The sequence below is a fragment of the Embiotoca jacksoni genome, unplaced genomic scaffold (genome assembly GCF_022577435.1).
Source record: "Embiotoca jacksoni isolate LCO1_2020_lvr unplaced genomic scaffold, fEmbJac1.0.p SCAF_18, whole genome shotgun sequence".
NCBI classification, from domain to species: domain Eukaryota; kingdom Metazoa; phylum Chordata; class Actinopteri; family Embiotocidae; genus Embiotoca; species Embiotoca jacksoni.
The window spans coordinates 7,792,459-7,808,838 of NW_027185318.1; positions in this window are offsets into that span (position 1 = coordinate 7,792,459).

A 16,380-nucleotide genomic window follows, 5' to 3' on the forward strand; every position below is an offset into this window, starting at 1 on the left:
GGCCTGATGAAAAATGAAACCATTCTATTACATTTATTATTGAAAGTATCAATTTATGATTTAAAAAAAGAAAGAATCATATGCTTTTGAGAAACTGGAATATGCTTTGAAGACATATGAATGGATCTTCAAATGTAATAACAGTTTATTTGAATGATACATATATTTTACAGCAAATGGAAGTCAGGCCTTTTAGTTTTTAGTTTTTTTTTTTAGGGGAAAGTTAGCACTTTTATCTAAGAAAACTTTTTCAGATTGTCTGTATTTTCGTCAGTCACAGTTTGGAGCCCCACTAAAGCATTTTAACTGCAGATAATTGGGTTGAGGCGTGATGCAGTGAAGTTCAAAATGAAGCACAATTTCACAAAGCTGTAATCTCACCACTGGCTCCATACACTGAATTCTAATTATCTCGTCATGAACTTTAAAAAAAAGAGACAATTAAAAAAAAAATAAAAAAAATAAAAAAAATTCTAAGTCCATGAGGTGTGTGTGTGTATATGTATGTATATACATGGATGTGTGTATGTGTCTGAGATAGAAGTTGATGTGCGCACACACACACACACACACACACACACACACACACACACACACACACACACACACACACACACACAGACACCCACCATCACCACACACAGACATATGAATGCGGCTTGTGTCTGGTCTGGCCTCTCTACCTAGCTCTGCTGCCGAGGCTCACGCTGTGCTCTCCCCCCATCCCCTAATATCCTGGAGGCATTTTTCTCATTATCAAATATTGTTTGATGTCTTTGTTTCTTGATGATTAACCATGGTCACCAAACACTGGTCTGGATTGTTTAAAATTTAATTTTGGGGCTCTGAAGTACCTGCAGAGGGGTTGACTGGTGGGGACAGCCGTATTTTATGTATGCTATTTTTCACGCTGAAATGCAAGAGGACACACATTGAAAAACACAATAAATCCTGGAGGAGAATCATTAGTGGAATACTAGTGTTTTTTATGACCATTGTTATTCAATGCTGTATTGAGATGCAATAAATTATTCTGTTTATTATGGCTTTATGGATTCAATCCAATTTTCAGAATAATTATGTTGTTCCTCACTCTGCATAAATAACACTACATTTCTGTGTTTAAACCAAAATGTTAATGTTACATATGTACACTTTAAATATTTATTTGCTGCTAGCAAATCTTAGTTTTTCAAAATAATGTGTATTCTTAATTCTTTTGCATATTATTCGTGTTTTTACTATACTGACCGTGTATATATTTCAGTGGTAATTTGAACCTCATAAAGACAAACATCCTGCCGTAGGAATCCAAGATTTATGATGGAACCAACATTGTAAGCAAACAAATAGGGAAACAACGCTCTCCCCTAATGTCAGCATGTCAAAACTATATTGAATACTTGAAATATCTGTGTATCTAAAGCTGAATAGCAGCCATTGTATCGCTCTAATGATATTATCCTCTGAAATTTGGAGTGAAAGAAAAATGGCAGAAATGAGCAGAACCATTGTCTGCCCCATTTTATTTAAACAAATTGCAAGAGCAGAGAGACACAGACTGAGGGAAAGAACGAACAAGGGAGACAGAGAGAGACAAAAAGGGAGAGAAAGTGCTCCGTAAATGAAAGGTTATGCGTCGTCCCATGTGTTTGTATTGTCAATAACTGCAGAAGGCTGTCAAGAAAGTGGGGAGATAAAGGTCAATAACTCAGGCAAATGTGTTTGTATTTGTACACTCCTGCTGATAGCATAGCAAACGTCAGGGCCTGTGTCTGACACCCCACAACAATAACACAAATAGTGAGGCTAGCACCAGAATAGTCATTATTATTGTTGGTGCTGGAAATGAGAGGGAACCTCAGCACATGGCTGTGACAGCCGGCGCAGTGTCACTCAAACATCACTCCATAATGAAACACGCCAGAGATCAGAAAAGGCGATGATAAAGTGTAAACACAAAGAGATTATGCTGCCGGATCATTTTGATATTTGCCTTATTTTATTGTCTCTGAATAAATATGATCGTAACTATGATGTTTTGGAAGCTCTTGAGACAAATGTATGTTATACGAATAATTAGGCCTTTTTTAGTGTTTATTTTTTCCCATTCAAAATAAAGTTCTCAAAATGTAGTTTTATTGTTTATTAATGTCTAATTTTCACTCAGTCCTGCTCATGAAGCATGCATATTGTTAATAATATTGTTTATTTTACTGAAAGAATGTAGGGTAATTCAGAATTTAGCCCTTTTATGTTTCTATTTTCCACTAAAAGATAAAATAGCAAGTAAATCAAATTTGTGGCGCTTATTTTTGCAACAGATTGTTTAACCGTAATCCAAAAGCTTAATTTATTTTTCATGATTCCTATACACGTTACAGTGTTATTTCATTGTGGTGCCGTTTAGTGTATCTCTCTGTGGCCTTGAGTGCAATAAATGTGCAATTAACAGACTTAACTAATTCATGAGGAACATTGTGAAACTAACGAAGGGCATAACTACTGTACAGACGCCACTGTCATTGGTGAATATTGTTATTGTTCTGCTTTTAATTGCCGGAGGAGGTGGAGGAGGAGGTGGAGGAGGAGGAGGAGGAAGAGGAGGAGGAAGAAGAGGAGGAGGCAGCGTGTTTTGAATATAGGTCTTCGGTTGCCATAGCAAAAAAAAGAAACACAGGCTCCCTCCTGACAGTTATATCTAACGTCGGGGGTACGCGGAAGTCTTAGCTAGTTTAAACCAGTTAACACACAAATGACCCTTTTTAACATACAAAGAGAACACGTATAACTAGTAATGCCTCAAGTCACACTGTGAAATCCTCTGGCCATTCATCTTGATCTGTGGTCAGAGAAAAGCTCCCTGTATTTTTGTCTGCCATTAACAAACAGGCTTCCTATTTTTTTTCATACCAGATATCATTTTTGCTGTTTTTAACCGTAGTTGCGGCGGAATCGGGATTAAATTATGTCCTTCTTTCTTTGGGAAGCTGCAATAATTAAAGCTATAAATCATTTTAAGTAAATAAAAAAAAATGCTGCTCAAAATCGGAGCCTCTCATTCTGTGCTGTAAGTATATTTAAACCTGAGAAGCTTATTTTCTGTTGTTATCAGCACACAAGTGTGCAGAATTTGCAAACGTTGTCCGATTGTTGTGAGCAGATGAAACAAAATTTACTTTTAGTAAGTATATAAAGTCCATAGGGGAAAGCGGATCCTTCTGTCACCCTCTCCCCGCTCAGTTTGTTTGTTGGCTGTGGAGTCTCGTAGTGGTTTACGTTACATATGATTATGTAAATCTGGAGCTGTTCCTGTGCATTATGGGCAAAAGAATTGTCAAGATCTTTTCTAAAGCAGTCAAATAGCTATTTCTGAATTCTTTTATTATCTGAGAGTGCAACAAAGAAAGTCTTTTGTTCACTGTTTGCCGCACACACACTAACATGCATACACAAACACACAAACACACACACACACACGCACACACACACACACACACACACACACACACACACACACACACACACATATATGCACGCGCACTCCTGCTGCCGTCCATGACTTACTACTGTCCCCTAGTGGTGCTCCACTCTACAGTCTCTTAACTCTCCATTTCCATCAACTTTCCACACTTCCATTCACCTGACTTCCCCCCGTCTTTGACCCCCCCACCCCCACACCTTCCTCCCCCTTTTGTGTGCCTTCTCTCTGCCTTATCATGCTCAAACATTTAAACGGTTGATTTGTTGTATTGTATGACAGAGAGCTCCAATTATGCATTGCTGTGTCCACAGTGACTTTGCTTTCAATGGAGGGCTCGAACAGTGTCAACAAAAACAGGAACCCTGATGTTTTGTGGCTATTGTGAGGCCAGAGCTCATGTCAATAAGGTATTGTTTAGTCAGAGTGCCACACCGAAACTGCAGTGAGAATGTTATCAGATCTTTGGAAATCTGGCGAGTGTGTAATAGTGCTAAAATGTAAGTATGATTGTTTGGACAAGCCCAACATATATGCACACAGGGAACAGCCTTGGAGCCGCATCACCTCTGTACACCGTTTTCTTTTCTTTTTTTACAGAACAAAAACCTTTTTACATCTGTCGCTTATTTCATTCAATTCTCAAATAACTTCTTGGTTATTTATTCTTTTTAAAATTATTTTTAGTGAGTTCAGAAGAGTACTCTCTTATGTTTGCCATCACTGAGATCATTCTTCTTTCCCTCAGCTAACAGTATGCATTTTTTATACCTTTTGTTTTCCCTTCCTGATCACTGTTAGTCCAGCTCTAATTGGTGTGATAACCTGGAACGGTGCTAATAAACAATAGGGTAAAAGGGTCAGTCTCTGCTGGCAGTGCATGGACACACACAGTCAAGTCACTCATGTCAAATGACCAATTATACAGGTTATAGAGGATGGCACCTCTGTCTCCAGTGCCCCGTCCCTCTTGGGATAGCTTTCCAATGAGAGGGCTATCATTCAAACCCAAACCACATTCATTCATTAGTCTGTTAAGATGGGCATCAATTATTCATTGAGAAGGTGGCCAGTGGATTATTTCTGTCAGCACGAGGCTTATTGTATCAAAGGTTGATTATGGCTCGGATGATTTAGTGAGCACTGTTGTTTGTGTGATCAGTCACAAAATATCGAAATGACAAATATACATTTAAAAAAAAACAATTAAAAAATTGAAAAGTTTATTTCAGTTAACTTTGACTTTTGTTAAAGTCTTTCAGTTAACATAATTACTTATTTCAGTGCACAGCAACAGTAACTTCCTGAGAGTGCATTGATCTGATTTAGTGCATCACTTTCTCATTGATCAGCATGATTCAATCAAACTTAACTTACTGTATGATGCGGTGTCTTCTTGATTTATGGCTAAAATATGCTCAACACCTTCCCTTTATTCTTCCTGTCGCTGACTAACAATCTTGTGCTCACTTCTATATTTTTTTTTCCACTGCATCATCCTCAAAATTCACACTCACACCACTCTATAAAATCTTTTTATTAGAATGTTAAAAAGTCCTGTGGGAAACTCTGTGAGAGGGGAACCAGTAAAATAGTTGTGCTAAACTGGAGGACTGACAAAGCCTTGGTTCACACTGCAAGCATGGACTAATGCATTGTTTTCTAGAAGTAAATTCAATCGTAGACTTAATGTGTTTACTACATCATGCATAATGTTGTTTTTAAAATACTTGACCTTTTCAAAATATTAAAGATGAGTTGTTTTTTATTTGATTTGATCTACTGTTTAAACTGAGAGCACTAAAAGTCAGTTTAAAAGATGAAATAATTGTTTGTCAATGTGAGGCTTAGAAGATGTGTTTTTCTATTATTGATATTCATGATTAATATGTAAATGAGACTGTCATAATGTATGCCTACTTTTTTTTTACTCTCATCATAAAGAGTCTGTCAGAGCACCTTTTCTTTTTTTCATAAGACATTGAAAATCACGTTCAAACATTATTTTACTGTTCCACACTAAAATGCCTGAATATGAAGCTACTTTTCCCTTCATCTGACCCACAGGACACCTTTTGAAAACATGACTCAGTAAAGTGCCATTTGAGCAAAAGGCCGCGAGTGAGGCAATGTTTTAGCAAATACAGATGGAGTGTTTTGGAGATTAGCTTGCTGTTACGACACACAGCAGCGCACTCCAGTTTCATGTTTGCAGTGCTTTTCAATGACAAATCTGACCTCCGGCTTCAGAAAAGTTGCTCAAAGCCCCAGATAGCATTCAGTGGAGCAGATATGCTACGTAAATATACACCATGTAAACAATCTCTCCCTCACTGACACTCTTATTGCATTCAGTGATTTTATTTCTTATAATTACTATTTTTATGAAGGAATTTGATTTGATTTGCCTATTATCAAACACAAAAATTCTAGTAGGTAACATCTTGCTATTTTTAGAATTAATCATACACAGTTAAACAGTGTTTGAACATGACTACACACACACACACACGCACACGCACACGCACACACACACACACACACACACGCACACACACACACAGAGCAGGAACACCTTCATGTGGTAGGAACTCTGGATCACGCACCCCCCTTGATATATTTTATTCCAACCTTTCCTCCCATCACAAACTCCTACAAGTGTTAAAACAATATCCAAGTGTCACATTGTTCCACAATGTCACCACGTTATAGGTTCAAAAAATTCATTGAGGAAAAAAAAAAGTCATGGGTGTGTCACTGTTTTCGGAGTCGTAATGAAGGATAAACACAGTGACGAGGTGACAGAGTGCAGACCTTGGACTGGGCGCTCGGCTTTTGAGCCACAGCAGGCGCTCACACATGATGCAGTGACAGCTCTTTGAGATGGTGAGGAAATGAATTCTTGCTCAGTGTAAAGAAACTATTCATAACAGTTTTGCTTGAGAAAACATTAACAATTATTCATTTGGATCAAAGTGGCCATCTGGTTAAATTCACATATAGATATATATATATATATATATATAAAGATCTATGTATCTATATATGTATGTAGCCTATACTTTATTCATGCACCTCGTTAACTACTCTCGGTGGATTAGCTTAATTTTCTGTCTTCCTTTTTCCTTCAGGTTTGTGCAGCACTTGCAGAGTGAGACTCTTTCAAGAATGTGTCTAATTTAGTGGCTAAGAGGCAGATTTATACCTGTGCTAGTTATGGAGAAGGTTGCTCCCTCGAGAAGCCCAATGACTGTTTACGGGCGGCCTGACAATGCCTCAGCAGATGATGAAGCACCTGCCAGAGTTCCCCCCATGTCTGCTGCATCCCTTTCTGTCTGTCTGCTCGCCTCCCTTCCTCACGCTTTCTTTCTTCTTTCACTCTTCCTTCCTCTTCTCTTTCTCAGCCTTCCCTCGCTCCTTCCTGTCTCCCGCCCTGTTTCTCTCGCTTTGTTTCTTTTCTCAGCAGAGCCACATCTCCTTCAGTTACCATGGAGTTGTGCATTTTACAACCGTTCCCACCGCTCTCCCCAGAGTGAACCCATCTACCTACTCTGTGTGCCGCTGAGAATAAGAGAGTTTTCGTCTCCATGTCCCTCTACCATTCTTCCTCTCCTCTTCCCCCTCTACACACACACTGGATAGACAAATCAACAGTAACACACACACACACACACGCGCACACACACACACACACACACACACACACACACACACCAGCGAACAGAGCTGTGGTCAGGTTTTGTTTATGACAGGGAAAGGCAATATCGAGATTGTTTCAGAGTAGTGTCATCACATGAAATGTATCGCTGTCAGGAGTATGTTTTATATGTCTGGACTCTTGGCTAAGGCCATTTTGGGAAACAGAAAATATCATATCGAATGACTTCCTCTGGTATAAAAGTAAACTATCAGCTGTAAATCCGATACACAACTACAGTTGTGTGTGTGAAGGGGGAGGGAAGTGAGTTCTTTGTGACATAGAGATTACTTGACTTAAATACAAGCTGTTTCTTGTTGTGAATTCTAGTGAAGATGGTGGTAAATAATTACCATAATGATGTTATTGAAATAGGTATTTGAAAAAAATATTTCTGTGAATTTTCTACATAGGCTTGCATTGATCTAGTTTTACTTTTTAAACTTTTTTTGCTGAAATTTTTAAATATCACAAGTCTAATTTCAGTTCTTCTATTTTACCAAAGTTCCTAATTGATAAACAAAAAGTAACTTATACCAATTTTTTTTCAGTTTTTTTCAAAGGCTGTTTTAAAACTTTTTACAAAAAGACAAGAAAAATATATTTCCCCAAAATGAAACTTAAAAAAAATAAGTTCAAACACTTTCCCGTCAGTTCTTGTAATTAAGCTTTCAAAGAGTTTAATTGTATTTATTTATTTTCCAATAGGAACACCTTCTAAAATTGCTTTCCTGCTATAAGATATTATTTTAAGGTTTTCTAAAATCTCCAAACACATTATTTATGTCTCTCCTTTTGTCATATTTGTACTAAATCATCAGGCATTGACCAACTCTTGGTCTCTGTATTCCATTTGTTCTTTCTTTTAGATATCCAGGCTGCATTAAACTCAATGGGCCATAACTCGTTAATGTATGTGGTATGATTTTGCACCTGTAATTAAGTGTCAGTTTATGAAACACACAAACACTAATAACACCCAGAGCTTTTCTGGGCGAGCCCAGTGGTGGCAATAGCCCATCCATCAATGTCCCTAATGAGGCTCCATATAGACAACTCAGTGGAGGCTTCCTGGGCCATTCACTATTATTTTCCCTGCTACAATATATACGCTATGATAACCACCTAAACCCCCCCTCAGGAAGATGATATGAGCCACGATAGGGAAGATCTTAATGTATGTGTGTGCGTATGAGGGAGTTTGTGTGCAAACAGCATGTGTGTATGTGTGTGTGCTAAAGGTCTTGTTCAAAGTCCCCATTAACCTCTCTGTCATTTTAGTTTGGGTGATGTTAATCAGAACCAACATCATTAAGTGTGAGGTGGTTAATATGGCCACTGTTTTCAATGTCGGCATTAATAATATGATGCACAGTGTCCAACTTGAGGAGCTAATGAGGTGTCATAGGTTATTTAGACCAGTCAGAAACCACCACAGGACATTAGTTAAACAAAGGCCCCCGCTCTGATACAGAGTGCTGCTGGGACAAGACAGCATGTGAGGGAGAACATTGTCAGAGAAATAATAACATACTTAAGCTGGGACAAGTTGACACCAGATCAAGGATGTCCTTCTTGATCTGATCTTGTTTATTTATGGTCTCAGCGAACCTAAGATTCACCACTGAAATTCTTCAGAAGCTTACGAGTGATAATTCTCTTCCTGTTTATTTGAACTATAGATTTCTCTTCCTCTCTTCTTAGGCTGCAGAGGCAAACCGTGCAGAGTGTGGTCGCCATGTTTAGCCAACAGTGCCAGAGTCCCTTGTGTTGTGGGAGAGAGTTCATGCTCCAGGTCGTCACTGCATGCAGAGCTGAGACAAGATTTGGACTGGGCCTGGCATCCTGTGGAGATGGTAGGTGGTTTCTCAATGTAATATTTACCATACGAGTGCTGCTATTGCAATCACGATCATCTCAGCTGATACAGTATGTCTCAGCCTGGGTAAAACATATCATTTGGAACAAGTGTACAAGTAAAAGCAAAAAAGAGTTTGATCCACTGTTAAATCCTTTTGGGTCAAATGGTTTGGAAGGAGCTGAATTTTTCAAAATAATCTAAAAACAAAACCTCACAATAAGCAATTTATGAAGTAACATACCATTTGACATTAATGCCATGGAGAACAACCTCTTTTCTCTTTGTCTTAGTGTTGAACGTGAACGTATGGTCCTCTTCCAACACACCAAATCTTTCCAGAGACTTCCAAATATTCACATCCACCTAGTGATTAGTATACATTAATGTAATAATAAGGAGAGAACACTCTTGAAATACTTTCAGACTCCTTGATATATATTTTTCTGTTTGTCAGTATGAAAGCAGCAGCAGTCATTGTGTCAGCTGGTAATGACAGAGGAAGTGACGTTTGACAGCTCCAGCCTGCCGCTGCGGTTGGTTCTTTAAGAGCAAAAGGAGGTGGCCATGTCCCAGCGCTAATGGAGGAGGAAAAAATGGCCGTGTCACTCCTGTCAACGTATTATGCTTTAAACCTAGACAGTTGTTGTCGCTCTTGCAGGCCCATAATTTTATGCCATTAAAAGTGCCAGGGAGGGAACGAACGAGGGAGGTGGGCTCCGAAGTGAAAGCAGTGGTAGGGTTTCTCTACCTCTTGTTCTCTTCATGCCTGATTCCCTGCCACTTTTCTGCTGCAAACTTTTGGCATTTCTTGAAAGCATAAAGACCAGTTGGGACTTTAAAGCGATCATAAAGTCAATCATGTTGGCTTGAATTACCCAGCAATCTCTGTCAGCTAGTCCCTTCTCAGCTGCTATGCTGTGAGATGTGTGTGGGAGGGTTGTAGATGAGTGTGTGCGTGTGCATACGTGTGTGATCCCCCGTGTACATTAATGTGCGTACTGTAAAAGTGTACTTAACAGGAAAAAAAAGTAAAAGTCTGAAACTTAAATGAAAGATGAAGGCAGAAGAGGACTAATTTTCATGCCTGATGGTTTTAAGTCCAGTAAAAATGTTGTCATTTAAACCAAATTACACAAAAAAAAAACTTTTTTATGTTTTTAGAGAAGACTACATGCTTTGAATACTTTTAAAAGAACCGATTTATAACAAACGGTGGGACCAAATTATAAAGCCCTTCAGGTCAGAGTAACTCTGACACTTCTTTATGAATTGCTACTAATCGAAAATGTTGGCAGGAATTACTGTCACTTGTCCTGATTTGTATGCCTGGCAACCTTTTTCATCTCAAAGAATACTAGACCCCACAAGGTCTTTACATTATGGGCAAACATTTGCAATTATGATGAACTCCGCCAGCTTATCTCAAAAGGAACAGGTTCTCACTGATGGACAAGAAGACATTTTAATGAAAAGAACGGCTTTGAGCTGATGAAATAAAGATTGCTCCACCTCAGGGCACACTCAAATTAAATTATCAAGATGACTGCGTGCATGCCGCTCCCATTAACGCAGGTATGGTTACAGCCTAATCACACTGCACTTGTTCTATAAAATATTTGTGAAACATCTACTGTATACAGTGGATGATGAACACTCTGGTCTGTTTTTTATCTTCTTCTCCACGGTGGCTAAAGGCCTCAAGGATTCTCTTGTACTTAATTCATAGGGATGAACTAATGTTAAAACCATGTGGTGTCCCCAGAGGCCGAGCGAGTAGACACTGCGATGCATGCAGTTTTATGCTCGCAGATAAACATGGACCCGGTGGCTTGTCAGACGCCTGTGGAAGGAGCCCAGAGTCCTCTGCCTTAAAACAATGTTGGTGTTGTGGCGAGAGACTGCGACTGGCAATGGGAAACACCTGTGCTGGGGTGAGCAGCCGGGCAGTAGGAGGGTGTGTGTGTGTGTGTGTGTCTGTGTGTGTGCGGGGAGGGGGGGGGAGTTACCACTGTTCGAAGAGGAAGGGAAGGCAAGAGGGAGGCATAAAGCCAGTTCGAAAGGCCACGACATCCTCAACATTTGCTGCTGAGGAGTTGAGGTCCGAGGAAATTAGTTACAGTAATGTCTTGGTTGTTGCCGCCTAAATTTTTACACACATGTGCTGGCAGTCGAGGCTGAGTCTCAGCCTGTGGCGTGCACAGGCATACACACTAGTAGTTAGTTGACAGCATCAGAATGCGACTGAATTTAGACATGCGAGTTTCTTCAGTGAAGTTTCCCTGTGGAATTTTTTGTGGTATTTCTGTCAGACATGTAAACAAATGCATTCTTTTCCCATAATATTTGAGTCAAGATTTGCCTCTGTGAAAACAGTAAGATATATTTTTAGATTTACTGTATGCCAGTATACAGCACTGTATATCGGCAGAAAAGGGAAACTCTTGGCATCCATAAGTTAGTGGCAGTATTTCAGACAATCAGAAGACAATGGCAATTTTATGTCAAGTGAATATATATTCAGACTGTGTTTTTTAATGCAAGACAGTTATCATCAAAATATGTTGAAATCTGCATTTTATTAATACTCTTTAGAGCATAGAATCTCATAAATACATTTGTATTAATTCGTTTCTCTAGAAGTATCAAAAAAGGTGTAAACCACATAAAAGAAATTCACACGGGCACATCAGTTTTATTGGTTTTTTTGAATAGTACCTAGCTGGAAAGAAAAAAGTGCATACAGTATAAACATGCAAATCCCAAATGAAACGAAGAACACACAACACAGCAACATTTTTCCAGGCAAACATCTTACCCTGCTGTACATCCATCAGCCGCTCCTCAGCGGCCCGGTGCTCCACCCTCAAGTCAGGTTGATCATTCCATCTCCTGCCTCTCTATCCTGAGGTGCCTGCTGTCAATTTATCAGACTCTTCCTTTTAATTTCATACTTTCCACTGTGTAAGCATCCATCTCTGCTGTCTGCAGCGGCGTTCGAGGCTTCAGAGCAGAGTGGTGTGTGGAACGGGCTGATGTGTAGCCCACAACTGACAGGAAGAAGCAAGTTGCAATGGAGTAGTGATCTCTAGAAAAAAAAAAAAGGCAGTATACTTTACACACTGTGCAGTCCTCATTGTGTATTTTGTTGCCTGTTGTTTGTTATATTTACGGAGAAATACACACTTGTGTATCAGAATCCAAAAGTCTCCTTTTAAGGATGTAATCTTAAATACATATCATGCTACTTACAAGCCAGTTGCATAAAAACCTGAAACATGTGTAGGGGAGCATGATTTTGTGGATATTGCAGTATGTATGTTCTGAATTGACATTTATCAGTGGTTCTATCTGGCAGCCATACACAGTCTTATAATCTTATGCAGTCATATGATAAATGAGAAATCACCTGCCTTTTAGGACTCAACCATAAAATCTGTAGATTTTATACATGTTAAACTATTAGTTTCATTGTTCTTCCTATAAGTTGACAGATCCAAGATTTAAAAAAATACTTTTTGTTCTGGATGTGACACATAAAGTATCATAGATTTAATCTTAATTTTGGACTCCAAACCGTGTCTCCATAACCCTCATCTTCACATCATCCCTTCCTCTCTCTCTCTCTCTCTCTCTCTCTCTCTCTCTCTCTCTCTCTCTCTCTCTCTGCATCTAACAAAATTAATTACTGTATGTTTTATTTTATGAAGGTGTCAGGATGAAATGATGAATGGCTTGTAATATCAAAAGATTAAAGACACAATGCAATGAAGGACGCGCCTGCTTACACTGTGATAGTGCTTACATGCAGACACGTGTACACACTAGTACACACACAGCATTCACACACAGTCTCTGGGGCCATTGATATCTGGTTTCATATTTGATATTAACTGCATGGGGGAGCGATTATGGCCACAATGTCATTACCAGTGGTAGAGGGGCATAATAGAAGTGAACTTTTCAAAAAGGTCCTTATAATTGCTGCCTGGGTCCTTCTTGATAAAATCCAATATTGATATGTACACTGGTCCCCTCATTATGGCCACAGATGAAAAAGAGCATTTCAGCATTCTTTAATGAGCGCTGTACCAGTGAAGGTCATCTTAATGGGGTTCAACTTGCTTTTGGGAGCCAGAGGTAATATTCTAATGAGAAAGAGCCACTACACCACTCCAGTAATTCTGTAATTGCACCCATGGATACCACTTTATTGTTGCCTGTGCAGTGGTATTGAAGTCCTTTGTTGTCATTTGCAACATGGCTTGTCCTCTCTGGTCTGGTTTGGCGGTGCAACAGAAAGCACAATACGCACACGCACCCATGCAGACGCACACGCTCTCATTACCATATTTCACATTCACTTCACACACTTTCCGGTGTTTATTGGAAACTACAGCTTATTCATTGCTTACTTATGGGTGGAGGGACATCAGAACCACCTCGCAAAAGGAATGAATATTAAACCGCAGTAGAAAGCAGCGTGGCAGGGCAAGGACAGAAGGGATGTTTGCATGCACTCGTGCTCGTGTTGGCTTGTGTTTGGCCGTGCATGTGTCGACTTTGAGTGTGCTTGAGTACACATGTGTGCCCGAAAGAAGCTTTAAGCCTGAGGCTGTTTCTCCCCTGAATCTCAGTCTATTCCTTGGAATAACAAAAAATTTAGCATGTTGCTGTTTGAACATGTATTTCTATCTGGATTTTACACAATAATGTCTTTGCTACTTTTCTTTGAAAGAACTGTAAATTTAGATTCACATTTCTAAATTGAAATGGTAATCAACTGAATTTGGATTGCACTTTGGAAACTGTCTTCACCAACAAGTGACAGTGATTGAAGTGACTCAAGTGACATTACTGTGGGCAATTTTGCCAATATCATGCAGCATCCTTTTGAGCCATAAAATCTTTCATACAATATTTTTTTGACATATTCAGTAGAGCTCCTTAAATTCTGTAAACAAACTTGATATTTAAAATCAGTTGAGATATTCTTTAAACAATTACAGTTAAATCACAGATTAGTGTCAAAGAAAAAGTGAAGATTCAGTGTACCTGGTCCTGAATCTCATTTCCTGTGCTGAACTTTTTCCCTTGAGTCCAGCCCCTGAAAAACCATCCCACAGAAACATGCTGACAAGACGAATGGACAGACAAACGGCACGTGGAGACCATCTGTGGTTGCTAGGTTTTCTTTAATCCATAACAACCCTAACATTTGCTCTAAACTAGGATAAGAAACAGAGTTTGTGGAAGACTTAGGTGCATGCAGAAGTGCTAAAGAAGAATTTAAATTTTTCATGTAAAAATATGCAATTTCACATCAATTTGACAATTACTGTTCCCATATCTATGTACAAGTTTCCAAAGATTTTGGAAAAGCTTAAAAATAAATAAACAACACTCAAATAAGCTTCAAGACAAAACTTGCTGAAGAATTCCACTGAGGAACAACTACAACACAAGTTATTCAGTTAGTTATGATGCTCTCCAATGATTTTGAATTCCTTTGGCTTAGATGGTGCGCACAATTGAAAAAACCTTGAAAAAAGAGCAGTGTGTACAATGCCTCTGGCACCACACATATTTAGACATACAGCAGCTTTTGGTCCACTAGGTGACCAGTAAACGGCTTGAGTTAGTCATAATTTCTGTATCATTGTGTTGCAGTACAGCACAATAAATAGTTTAATTGAAATTATTTTAATGTGAGGCGATGGATTTATTTTTGCGTTCTGCATTGTAAGTTGGCAGCTCCAAATATAGTAATTTCTCTGGTAGAAAAAAAATATCTGAAGAAAAAAGAGTGAAACCAGTTCATAAACATACATTCATAAACTATATCATGCTTCAAGATTTCCTCCCTCGCTCTTCCTGTCTGCACTATTATTCCCTCTTTATAGGTCATGTCAGTTTAAACAGGATCCTCAGATATTTTCACCAGGACTTCTATGCACATGGGAGATGCACAACAGAAACAGGGCTTAAAAGTTGTGCAGCTTTTTCCCTTTTTGGACACAAAAATAATTTTCAAAGTCACAAATCATCAACATTCAACTTCCCATCCAAAACAGTTTCAATTCCAGACAATGATGAAAAAGATGTAACCTAAACTTGTAGTGTGAAAGCTGAGGGGCATATACTCTTTGGGGAATTACAATGAGAAATTTGTCAAATTTCATTCAAAGCAGTGAAGTGTTTCAAAGTGTAGATAAATTTCAATCTGTCTCCTTTGTCTTTGAGTGACTGAAATAGGAGAGAGAAGAAGAGTGAACCTGCTCCATATGATTCAGGCGGCTGTGTAAAAGAATGAGGGCGTTTTAAAGGTGATAAAAAAAAGGCAAGGCAGTGAATATCATCTTGTAGATAAGACAGCCACCCCGCTTTCCACAGGCTACATCCGTTTTATTACATCTGGCAGCGAATTAAGGCACGTGTGTGTGGAAAAAAAAAAAAAAAAAGGACGATTGAAAATGAAACCCGGGGCTAAGACCGCTTTCAGCCTGACTTCTTTCCTCCCTCAACACTGACATTAGACTTTGATTCTCACATGAGATTCTCTGATGATGATGATGAACCATAAAAAATGATATAGCTCAATAAAAGTACAAAAAGGCGCGAGTTCATAAAGAGGACCTGGGGGCCATGTTAGGTTTGGTCCATGCCGATGCATTTCTTCTCCCTCTGCTGGCTTTTAGAGATGATTACCTCGGATATTTATGGAGGAAACATTTTTCTGATTTGAGAGAGTTAGTGTGTCTGGATGTTTGTGTCTGCTGGGTCCTGTGAGGTTCATACAGAGGCATCCCTTTTGCTATTATTAAATATATAAGACCTATTATCTGCTACAAACTAGAATGATATAATATAGTTGTCATAACTGTCATCATAAATAGCACAGGGGAAAAAAACAACAACCTTATATTATATATTATTTCTGACAGAATTAGAAAATTTACCAACATTGATACTGATCAAAATGACAAATGAGACAATTCTGAGTTACCACTTTCACCTTGAAAGTCTACTTGGATTCAGCCAGTCCAAAACATACAAATGGGTCACATGCGTATATATCATAATGAGACCATGCCAATATATTAAGCTTTCTGACAATAGATTGTGGAAAATCAGATGCTATCTGCAGGCAAAGAAGTGAAGAGACATTACAGTCCTCTCCTCTCCTCTCCGATCCTATTTATCCTTTCCTTTTCGATTACAAGAGTGCAGACTGGAGAAGCCAGGCACTAGTGAGCACTGGCTCCCTCCTCTTCAGGCAGCCTGTGATATGACTTGAGCTGTGTGATCTCCATGAGAGAAAACCCTGATGCATACAGGAAATAA